Genomic DNA, 12038 nt, shown 5'->3' with positions numbered 1-12038 from the left:
AGAGCCAGATACGGACGGGATGCCATAGTACGATGGCTTCACAACTAATCTGTCATTATTAGCTGCGTATTTACCTAAATGGGAGAGCCAGATACGGACGGGATGCCATAGTACGATGGCTTCACAACTAATCTGTCATTATTAGCTGCGTATTTACCTAAATGGGAGAGCCAGATACGGACGGGATGCCATAGTACGATGGCTTCACAACTAATCTGTCATTATTATCTGCGTATTTACCTAAATGGGAGAGCCAGATACGGACGGGACGCCATAGTACGATGGCTTCACAACTAATCTGTCATTATTAGCTGCGTATTTACCTAAATGGGAGAGCCAGATACGGACGGGATGCCATAGTACGATGGCTTCACAACTAATCTGTCATTATTAGCTGCGTATTTACCTAAATGGGAGAGCCAGATACGGACGGAACGCCATAGTCCGATGGCTTTACAACTAATCTGTCATTATTAGCTGCGTATTTACCTAAATGGGAGAGCCAGATACGGACGGAACGCCATAGTCCGATGGTTTTACAACTAATCTGTCATTATTAGCTGCGTATTTACCTAAATGGGAGAGCCAGATACGGACGGGATGCCATAGTACGATGGCTTCACAACTAATCTGTCATTATTAGCTGCGTATTTACCTAAATGGGAGAGCCAGATACGGACGGGATGCCATAGTACGATGGCTTCACAACTAATCTGTCATTATTAGCTGCGTATTTACCTAAATGGGAGAGCCAGATACGGACGGGATGCCATAGTACGATGGCTTCACAACTAATCTGTCATTATTAGCTGCGTATTTACCTAAATGGGAGAGCCAGATACGGACGGGATGCCATAGTACGATGGCTTCACAACTAATCTGTCATTATTAGCTGCGTATTTACCTAAATGGGAGAGCCAGATACGGACGGGATGCCATAGTACGATGGCTTCACAACTAATCTGTCATTATTAGCTGCGTATTTACCTAAATGGGAGAGCCAGATACGGACGGGATGCCATAGTACGATGGCTTCACAACTAATCTGTCATTATTAGCTGCGTATTTACCTAAATGGGAGAGCCAGATACGGACGGGATGCCATAGTACGATGGCTTCACAACTAATCTGTCATTATTAGCTGCGTATTTACCTAAATGGGAGAGCCAGATACGGACGGGATGCCATAGTACGATGGCTTCACAACTAATCTGTCATTATTATCTGCGTATTTACCTAAATGGGAGAGCCAGATACGGACGGGATGCCATAGTACGATGGCTTCACAACTAATCTGTCATTATTAGCTGCGTATTTACCTAAATGGGAGAGCCAGATACGGACGGGATGCCATAGTACGATGGCTTCACAACTAATCTGTCATTATTATCTGCGTATTTACCTAAATGGGAGAGCCAGATACGGACGGGATGCCATAGTACGATGGCTTCACAACTAATCTGTCATTATTAGCTGCGTATTTACCTAAATGGGAGAGCCAGATACGGACGGGATGCCATAGTACGATGGCTTCACAACTAATCTGTCATTATTAGCTGCGTATTTACCTAAATGGGAGAGCCAGATACGGACGGGATGCCATAGTACGATGGCTTCACAACTAATCTGTCATTATTAGCTGCGTATTTACCTAAATGGGAGAGTCAGATACGGACGGGATGCCATAGTACGATGGCTTCACAACTAATCTGTCATTATTAGCTGCGTATTTACCTAAATGGGAGAGCCAGATACGGACGGGATGCCATAGTACGATGGCTTCACAACTAATCTGTCATTATTAGCTGCGTATTTACCTAAATGGGAGAGCCAGATACGGACGGAACGCCAAAGTCCGATGGCTTTACAACTAATCTGTCATTATTAGCTGCGTATTTACCTAAATGGGAGAGCCAGATACGGACGGAACGCCATAGTCCGATGGTTTTACAACTAATCTGTCATTATTAGCTGCGTATTTACCTAAATGGGAGAGCCAGATACGGACGGGATGCCATAGTACGATGGCTTCACAACTAATCTGTCATTATTAGCTGCGTATTTACCTAAATGGGAGAGCCAGATACGGACGGGATGCCATAGTACGATGGCTTCACAACTAATCTGTCATTATTAGCTGCGTATTTACCTAAATGGGAGAGCCAGATACGGACGGGATGCCATAGTACGATGGCTTCACAACTAATCTGTCATTATTAGCTGCGTATTTACCTAAATGGGAGAGCCAGATATGGACGGGATGCCATAGTACGATGGCTTCACAACTAATCTGTCATTATTATCTGCGTATTTACCTAAATGGGAGAGCCAGATACGGACGGGATGCCATAGTACGATGGCTTCACAACTAATCTGTCATTATTAGCTGCGTATTTACCTAAATGGGACGGCCAGATACGGTCGGGACGCCATAGTCCGATGGTTTTACAACTAATCTGTCATTATTAGCTGCGTATTTACCCTAATGGGACGGCCAGATACGGTCGGGACGCCATAGTCCGATGGTTTTACAACTAATCTGTCATTATTAGCTGCGTATTTACCTAAATGGGAGAGCCAGATACGGACGGGATGCCATAGTACGATGGCTTCACAACTAATCTGTCATTATTAGCTGCGTATTTACCTAAATGGGAGAGCCAGATACGGACGGGATGCCATAGTACGATGGCTTCACAACTAATCTGTCATTATTAGCTGCGTATTTACCTAAATGGGAGAGCCAGATACGGACGGGATGCCATAGTACGATGGCTTCACAACTAATCTGTCATTATTAGCTGCGTATTTACCTAAATGGGAGAGCCAGATACGGACGGGATGCCATAGTACGATGGCTTCACAACTAATCTGTCATTATTAGCTGCGTATTTACCTAAATGGGAGAGCCAGATACGGACGGGATGCCATAGTACGATGGCTTCACAACTAATCTGTCATTATTAGCTGCGTATTTACCTAAATGGGAGAGCCAGATACGGACGGGATGCCATAGTACGATGGCTTCACAACTAATCTGTCATTATTATCTGCGTATTTACCTAAATGGGAGAGCCAGATACGGACGGGACGCCATAGTACGATGGCTTCACAACTAATCTGTCATTATTAGCTGCGTATTTACCTAAATGGGAGAGCCAGATACGGACGGGATGCCATAGTACGATGGCTTCACAACTAATCTGTCATTATTAGCTGCGTATTTACCTAAATGGGAGAGCCAGATACGGACGGGATGCCATAGTACGATGGCTTCACAACTAATCTGTCATTATTATCTGCGTATTTACCTAAATGGGAGAGCCAGATACGGACGGGATGCCATAGTACGATGGCTTCACAACTAATCTGTCATTATTAGCTGCGTATTTACCTAAATGGGAGAGCCAGATACGGACGGGATGCCATAGTACGATGGCTTCACAACTAATCTGTCATTATTAGCTGCGTATTTACCTAAATGGGAGAGCCAGATACGGACGGGATGCCATAGTACGATGGCTTCACAACTAATCTGTCATTATTAGCTGCGTATTTACCTAAATGGGAGAGCCAGATATGGACGGGATGCCATAGTACGATGGCTTCACAACTAATCTGTCATTATTAGCTGCGTATTTACCTAAATGGGAGAGCCAGATACGGACGGGATGCCATAGTACGATGGCTTCACAACTAATCTGTCATTATTAGCTGCGTATTTACCTAAATGGGAGAGCCAGATACGAACGGGATGCCATAGTACGATGGCTTCACAACTAATCTGTCATTATTAGCTGCGTATTTACCCTAATGGGACGGCCAGATACGGTCGGGACGCCATAGTCCGATGGTTTTACAACTAATCTGTCATTATTAGCTGCGTATTTACCTAAATGGGAGAGCCAGATACGGACGGGATGCCATAGTACGATGGCTTCACAACTAATCTGTCATTATTATCTGCGTATTTACCTAAATGGGAGAGCCAGATACGGACGGGATGCCATAGTACGATGGCTTCACAACTAATCTGTCATTATTAGCTGCGTATTTACCTAAATGGGAGAGCCAGATACGGACGGGATGCCATAGTACGATGGCTTCACAACTAATCTGTCATTATTAGCTGCGTATTTACCTAAATGGGAGAGCCAGATACGGACGGGATGCCATAGTACGATGGCTTCACAACTAATCTGTCATTATTAGCTGCGTATTTACCTAAATGGGAGAGCCAGATACGGACGGGATGCCATAGTACGATGGCTTCACAACTAATCTGTCATTATTAGCTGCGTATTTACCTAAATGGGAGAGCCAGATACGGACGGGATGCCATAGTACGATGGCTTCACAACTAATCTGTCATTATTAGCTGCGTATTTACCTAAATGGGAGAGCCAGATACGGACGGGATGCCATAGTACGATGGCTTCACAACTAATCTGTCATTATTAGCTGCGTATTTACCTAAATGGGAGAGCCAGATATGGACGGGATGCCATAGTACGATGGCTTCACAACTAATCTGTCATTATTATCTGCGTATTTACCTAAATGGGAGAGCCAGATACGGACGGGATGCCATAGTACGATGGCTTCACAACTAATCTGTCATTATTAGCTGCGTATTTACCTAAATGGGACGGCCAGATACGGTCGGGACGCCATAGTCCGATGGTTTTACAACTAATCTGTCATTATTAGCTGCGTATTTACCCTAATGGGACGGCCAGATACGGTCGGGACGCCATAGTCCGATGGTTTTACAACTAATCTGTCATTATTAGCTGCGTATTTACCTAAATGGGAGAGCCAGATACGGACGGGATGCCATAGTACGATGGCTTCACAACTAATCTGTCATTATTAGCTGCGTATTTACCTAAATGGGAGAGCCAGATACGGACGGGATGCCATAGTACGATGGCTTCACAACTAATCTGTCATTATTAGCTGCGTATTTACCTAAATGGGAGAGCCAGATACGGACGGGATGCCATAGTACGATGGCTTCACAACTAATCTGTCATTATTAGCTGCGTATTTACCTAAATGGGAGAGCCAGATACGGACGGGATGCCATAGTACGATGGCTTCACAACTAATCTGTCATTATTAGCTGCGTATTTACCTAAATGGGAGAGCCAGATACGGACGGGATGCCATAGTACGATGGCTTCACAACTAATCTGTCATTATTAGCTGCGTATTTACCTAAATGGGAGAGCCAGATACGGACGGGATGCCATAGTACGATGGCTTCACAACTAATCTGTCATTATTATCTGCGTATTTACCTAAATGGGAGAGCCAGATACGGACGGGATGCCATAGTACGATGGCTTCACAACTAATCTGTCATTATTAGCTGCGTATTTACCTAAATGGGAGAGCCAGATACGGACGGGATGCCATAGTACGATGGCTTCACAACTAATCTGTCATTATTAGCTGCGTATTTACCTAAATGGGAGAGCCAGATACGGACGGGATGCCATAGTACGATGGCTTCACAACTAATCTGTCATTATTAGCTGCGTATTTACCTAAATGGGAGAGCCAGATATGGACGGGATGCCATAGTACGATGGCTTCACAACTAATCTGTCATTATTAGCTGCGTATTTACCTAAATGGGAGAGCCAGATACGGACGGGATGCCATAGTACGATGGCTTCACAACTAATCTGTCATTATTAGCTGCGTATTTACCTAAATGGGAGAGCCAGATACGAACGGGATGCCATAGTACGATGGCTTCACAACTAATCTGTCATTATTAGCTGCGTATTTACCCTAATGGGACGGCCAGATACGGTCGGGACGCCATAGTCCGATGGTTTTACAACTAATCTGTCATTATTAGCTGCGTATTTACCTAAATGGGAGAGCCAGATACGGACGGGATGCCATAGTACGATGGCTTCACAACTAATCTGTCATTATTATCTGCGTATTTACCTAAATGGGAGAGCCAGATACGGACGGGATGCCATAGTACGATGGCTTCACAACTAATCTGTCATTATTAGCTGCGTATTTACCTAAATGGGAGAGCCAGATACGGACGGGATGCCATAGTACGATGGCTTCACAACTAATCTGTCATTATTAGCTGCGTATTTACCTAAATGGGAGAGCCAGATACGGACGGGATGCCATAGTACGATGGCTTCACAACTAATCTGTCATTATTAGCTGCGTATTTACCTAAATGGGAGAGCCAGATACGGACGGGATGCCATAGTACGATGGCTTCACAACTAATCTGTCATTATTAGCTGCGTATTTACCTAAATGGGAGAGCCAGATACGGACGGGATGCCATAGTACGATGGCTTCACAACTAATCTGTCATTATTAGCTGCGTATTTACCTAAATGGGAGAGCCAGATACGGACGGGATGCCATAGTACGATGGCTTCACAACTAATCTGTCATTATTAGCTGCGTATTTACCTAAATGGGAGAGCCAGATACGGACGGGATGCCATAGTACGATGGCTTCACAACTAATCTGTCATTATTAGCTGCGTATTTACCTAAATGGGAGAGCCAGATACGGACGGGATGCCATAGTACGATGGCTTCACAACTAATCTGTCATTATTAGCTGCGTATTTACCTAAATGGGAGAGCCAGATACGGACGGGATGCCATAGTACGATGGCTTCACAACTAATCTGTCATTATTAGCTGCGTATTTACCTAAATGGGAGAGCCAGATACGGACGGGATGCCATAGTACGATGGCTTCACAACTAATCTGTCATTATTATCTGCGTATTTACCTAAATGGGAGAGCCAGATACGGACGGGATGCCATAGTACGATGGCTTCACAACTAATCTGTCATTATTAGCTGCGTATTTACCTAAATGGGAGAGCCAGATACGGACGGGATGCCATAGTACGATGGCTTCACAACTAATCTGTCATTATTATCTGCGTATTTACCTAAATGGGAGAGCCAGATACGGACGGGACGCCATAGTACGATGGCTTCACAACTAATCTGTCATTATTAGCTGCGTATTTACCTAAATGGGAGAGCCAGATACGGACGGGATGCCATAGTACGATGGCTTCACAACTAATCTGTCATTATTAGCTGCGTATTTACCTAAATGGGAGAGCCAGATACGGACGGGATGCCATAGTACGATGGCTTCACAACTAATCTGTCATTATTAGCTGCGTATTTACCTAAATGGGAGAGCCAGATACGGACGGGATGCCATAGTACGATGGCTTCACAACTAATCTGTCATTATTAGCTGCGTATTTACCTAAATGGGAGAGCCAGATACGGACGGGATGCCATAGTACGATGGCTTCACAACTAATCTGTCATTATTAGCTGCGTATTTACCTAAATGGGAGAGCCAGATACGGACGGGATGCCATAGTACGATGGCTTCACAACTAATCTGTCATTATTAGCTGCGTATTTACCTAAATGGGAGAGCCAGATACGGACGGGATGCCTTAGTACGATGGCTTCACAACTAATCTGTCATTATTAGCTGCGTATTTACCTAAATGGGAGAGCCAGATACGGACGGGATGCCATAGTACGATGGCTTCACAACTAATCTGTCATTATTAGCTGCGTATTTACCTAAATGGGAGAGCCAGATACGGACGGAACGCCAAAGTCCGATGGCTTTACAACTAATCTGTCATTATTAGCTGCGTATTTACCTAAATGGGAGAGCCAGATACGGACGGGATGCCATAGTACGATGGCTTCACAACTAATCTGTCATTATTAGCTGCGTATTTACCTAAATGGGAGAGCCAGATACGGACGGGATGCCATAGTACGATGGCTTCACAACTAATCTGTCATTATTAGCTGCGTATTTACCTAAATGGGAGAGCCAGATACGGACGGGATGCCATAGTACGATGGCTTCACAACTAATCTGTCATTATTAGCTGCGTATTTACCTAAATGGGAGAGCCAGATACGGACGGGATGCCATAGTACGATGGCTTCACAACTAATCTGTCATTATTAGCTGCGTATTTACCTAAATGGGAGAGCCAGATACGGACGGGATGCCATAGTACGATGGCTTCACAACTAATCTGTCATTATTAGCTGCGTATTTACCTAAATGGGAGAGCCAGATACGGACGGGATGCCATAGTACGATGGCTTCACAACTAATCTGTCATTATTAGCTGCGTATTTACCTAAATGGGAGAGCCAGATACGGACGGGATGCCATAGTACGATGGCTTCACAACTAATCTGTCATTATTAGCTGCGTATTTACCTAAATGGGAGAGCCAGATACGGACGGGATGCCATAGTACGATGGCTTCACAACTAATCTGTCATTATTAGCTGCGTATTTACCTAAATGGGAGAGCCAGATACGGACGGGATGCCATAGTACGATGGCTTCACAACTAATCTGTCATTATTAGCTGCGTATTTACCTAAATGGGAGAGCCAGATACGGACGGGATGCCATAGTACGATGGCTTCACAACTAATCTGTCATTATTATCTGCGTATTTACCTAAATGGGAGAGCCAGATACGGACGGGATGCCATAGTACGATGGCTTCACAACTAATCTGTCATTATTAGCTGCGTATTTACCTAAATGGGAGAGCCAGATACGGACGGGATGCCATAGTACGATGGCTTCACAACTAATCTGTCATTATTATCTGCGTATTTACCTAAATGGGAGAGCCAGATACGGACGGGACGCCATAGTACGATGGCTTCACAACTAATCTGTCATTATTAGCTGCGTATTTACCTAAATGGGAGAGCCAGATACGGACGGGATGCCATAGTACGATGGCTTCACAACTAATCTGTCATTATTAGCTGCGTATTTACCTAAATGGGAGAGCCAGATACGGACGGGATGCCATAGTACGATGGCTTCACAACTAATCTGTCATTATTAGCTGCGTATTTACCTAAATGGGAGAGCCAGATACGGACGGGATGCCATAGTACGATGGCTTCACAACTAATCTGTCATTATTAGCTGCGTATTTACCTAAATGGGAGAGCCAGATACGGACGGGATGCCATAGTACGATGGCTTCACAACTAATCTGTCATTATTAGCTGCGTATTTACCTAAATGGGAGAGCCAGATACGGACGGGATGCCATAGTACGATGGCTTCACAACTAATCTGTCATTATTAGCTGCGTATTTACCTAAATGGGAGAGCCAGATACTGACGGGATGCCATAGTACGATGGCTTCACAACTAATCTGTCATTATTAGCTGCGTATTTACCTAAATGGGAGAGCCAGATACGGACGGGATGCCATAGTACGATGGCTTCACAACTAATCTGTCATTATTAGCTGCGTATTTACCTAAATGGGAGAGCCAGATACGGACGGGATGCCATAGTACGATGGCTTCACAACTAATCTGTCATTATTAGCTGCGTATTTACCTAAATGGGAGAGCCAGATACGGACGGGATGCCATAGTACGATGGCTTCACAACTAATCTGTCATTATTAGCTGCGTATTTACCTAAATGGGAGAGCCAGATACGGACGGGATGCCATAGTACGATGGCTTCACAACTAATCTGTCATTATTAGCTGCGTATTTACCTAAATGGGAGAGCCAGATACGGACGGGATGCCATAGTACGATGGCTTCACAACTAATCTGTCATTATTAGCTGCGTATTTACCTAAATGGGAGAGCCAGATACGGACGGGATGCCATAGTACGATGGCTTCACAACTAATCTGTCATTATTAGCTGCGTATTTACCAAAATGGGAGAGCCAGATACGGACGGGATGCCATAGTACGATGGCTTCACAACTAATCTGTCATTATTAGCTGCGTATTTACCTAAATGGGAGAGCCAGATACGGACGGGATGCCATAGTACGATGGCTTCACAACTAATCTGTCATTATTATCTGCGTATTTACCTAAATGGGAGAGCCAGATACGGTTGGGATGCCATAGTACGATGGCTTCACAACTAATCTGTCATTATTAGCTGCGTATTTACCTAAATGGGAGAGCCAGATACGGACGGGATGCCATAGTACGATGGCTTCACAACTAATCTGTCATTATTAGCTGCGTATTTACCTAAATGGGAGAGCCAGATACGGACGGGATGCCATAGTACGATGGCTTCACAACTAATCTGTCATTATTAGCTGCGTATTTACCTAAATGGGAGAGCCAGATACGGACGGGATGCCATAGTACGATGGCTTCACAACTAATCTGTCATTATTAGCTGCGTATTTACCTAAATGGGAGAGCCAGATACGGACGGGATGCCATAGTACGATGGCTTCACAACTAATCTGTCATTATTAGCTGCGTATTTACCTAAATGGGAGAGCCAGATACGGACGGGATGCCATAGTACGATGGCTTCACAACTAATCTGTCATTATTAGCTGCGTATTTACCTAAATGGGAGAGCCAGATACGGACGGGATGCCGTAGTACGATGGCTTCACAACTAATCTGTCATTATTATCTGCGTATTTACCTAAATGGGAGAGCCAGATACGGACGGGACGCCATAGTCCGATGGCTTTACAACTAATCTGTCATTATTAGCTGCGTATTTACCTAAATGGGACAGCCAGATACGGACGGAACGCCATAGTCCGATGGCTTTACAACTAATCTGTCATTATTAGCTGCGTATTTACCTAAATGGGACAGCTTGAATCGGACGGGACGCCTTAGTCCGATGGCTTCACAACCAATCTGTCATTATCAGCTGCGTATTTACCCTTATGGGACGGCCAGATACGGACGGAACGCCATAGTCCGATGGTTTTACAACTAATCTGTCATTATTAGCTGCGTATTTACCTAAATGGGACAGCCAGATACGGACGGAACGCCATAGTCCGATGGCTTTACAACTAATCTGTCATTATTAGCTGCGTATTTACCTAAATGGGACAGCTAGAATCGGACGGGACGCCTTAGTCCGATGGCTTCACAACCAATCTGTCATTATCAGCTGCGTATTTACCCTAATGGGACGGCCAGATACGGACGGAACGCCATAGTCCGATGGTTTTACAACTAATCTGTCATTATTAGCTGCGTATTTACCTAAATGGGACAGCCAGATACGGACGGAACGCCATAGTCCGATGGCTTTACAACTAATCTGTCACTATTAGCTGCGTATTTACCTAAATGGGACAGCTAGAATCGGACGGGACGCCTTAGTCCGATGGCTTCACAACCAATCTGTCATTATCAGCTGCGTATTTACCCTAATGGGACGGCCAGATACGGACGGAACGCCATAGTCCGATGGTTTTACAACTAATCTGTCATTATTAGCTGCGTATTTACCTAAATGGGACAGCCAGATACGGACGGAACGCCATAGTCCGATGGCTTTACAACTAATCTGTCATTATTAGCTGCGTATTTACCCTAATGGGACGGCCAGATACGGTCGGGACGCCATAGTCCGATGGTTTTACAACTAATCTGTCATTATTAGCTGCGTATTTACCCTAATGGGACGGCCAGATACGGACGGAACGCCATAGTACGATGGCTTTACAACTAATCTGTCATTAGCTGCGTATTTACCCTAATGGGACGGCCAGATACGGTCGGGACGCCATAGTCCGATGGTTTTACAACTAATCTGTCATTATTAGCTGCGTATTTACCCTAATGGGACGGCCAGATACGGTCGGGACGCCATAGTCCGATGGTTTTACAACTAATCTGTCATTATTAGCTGCGTATTTACCCTAATGGGACGGCCAGATACGGTCGGGATGCCATAGTCCGATGTACAATATAGTTTAATTTAAGATTATTTATCTTATTACTAGTTGACGTGTACTTGGCGTTGCTGGGGATAGACGTGTACCATCACGGACTGATGAAAACATTTAATTTTCTCTACTTTCTATATTACATATATGAAATATTATTTAATTTAAAGAAAGCAGGTACGGGCAAATACCGATAGGCGGGCCGTAATAAACATATGACAAGTTTAATTGAGTTG

Source organism: Hesperophylax consimilis, chromosome 19 (genome assembly GCF_061612785.1).
Source record: "Hesperophylax consimilis isolate HC1 chromosome 19, BYU_Hcon_1.0, whole genome shotgun sequence".
In the NCBI taxonomy this organism is placed as follows: Eukaryota; Metazoa; Arthropoda; class Insecta; order Trichoptera; family Limnephilidae; genus Hesperophylax; species Hesperophylax consimilis.
This window is presented reverse-complemented; position numbering follows the sequence as displayed.